The sequence below is a fragment of the Olea europaea genome, chromosome 12 (assembly GCF_002742605.1).
Source record: "Olea europaea var. sylvestris chromosome 12, O_europaea_v1, whole genome shotgun sequence".
Taxonomy (NCBI): Eukaryota; Viridiplantae; Streptophyta; class Magnoliopsida; order Lamiales; family Oleaceae; genus Olea; species Olea europaea.
In genome coordinates, this window is record NC_036248.1 from 20991681 (window position 1) to 20993153 (window position 1473).

Consider the following 1473-nt stretch of genomic DNA (forward strand, 5'->3'; position numbering starts at 1 on the left):
TAGATCGAAATATTAATTTTTGTGAATAGTAAGAGATCAGAACTATTTGATAATATAATTCGACCCAACGTGAATAATGCTCCTCTTGTCGACCACAAATTCAAGGCCTCCAATTTCATTGAAAGAGGGATTGATATTTATTACATCGTGAAGTAGTTGTATTGTAAATTTTTGGTGATTAAATTTGTTTACTCTTTTCTATTTTAAATGAACGATTTTTCAATCAGTATTGTATTAAAAGCGTAAAGGCCAGTCACGTTTTAAAACATTAATATTAAAGCGGCTTGATTCGAATTAACAATCATAACTTTGTTTCATACTACTCACTTTTCACATAGAAAAGGGTGTGGCCAAAGAAGTTATCCAATATATAAGAAAGGGAACATATCAAAATAGTCTTTCCGAAATGGTGAAGAGCCAAAGATTACTAAAAATGACATTTTCCTAAATCCAATTTGATGTTCAATTTCATAATCACCTTTATGCACATATATATGTTGAAAAATATTTAATGATTTATCTTGTATAAATATTTTCAAATCTTAACTTTTTTTAAGCAAAAAATCCGAACAAAATTTCGACTTACTCAAATATCAAATAAAAGGAAATAATGTAGAAGAAATTGAAATAGTCAGGGCAAGAGTTCGATTTTCTCCTTAAAATGAAAATGTCATGTATTAGTGTTGACAGTTCTCCAATACTCGTACTTCAAGATACAATAATCTCGATTTATAATAGTAGCAAGTCAAATTACAACATCTAACAAACCTATTAGTGTTCTGATCTTTCTGAATCGAAAGATGATTTAAATATATAGGAAAATAATATTCGGGATTAAAATGTACATAAAAGAAAATGTACAGAAAAGACATGAATATTATTTTTGCAGAAGAGAATTTGAAATGAATTAATTACATGATTTGGGCGACAATTTATAAAAGTTGAAAGTTGTGTGTCAAAAGACACAATTATTGAAATGTTGAGTCTTGGACATAACCTTTCAGGACCTAAGCCGTTCAAACAGATTTGAAAATAAAATCGCCTTCTAGAAGCTGACTAACGTAACATATAAAAGAAATTTCAGAGTTAAATAATATAATTAATGTATATTATTTAATTCAATAAAAAATAATATAATAATATAATTTACCAAAAATATTATTTTGAGCCCAAGCCCGTGCCACGTTGCGTGACCTATGTGCATGATCGGGCCGATGGGCGGTGAAAGCATAGCGTACAGAAATAAATCTCACTATCATGAAAAAAGTTTATTTCATTCAATATACTTATATTGAGTATAATTTAAAAAAAAAATTAAAATAAAATTTATCTATCGTAAACTAATTAAGCCCCCTGTTTGGCCCCCCATTAAATTCTATTTTCAACCACACAATCTTTCACAAAATAATATTAAACATAAGTTGAAATTTTTTTCTGTTTTTTTCAACCACTCATTTTTTTTAAGAAAAAAAA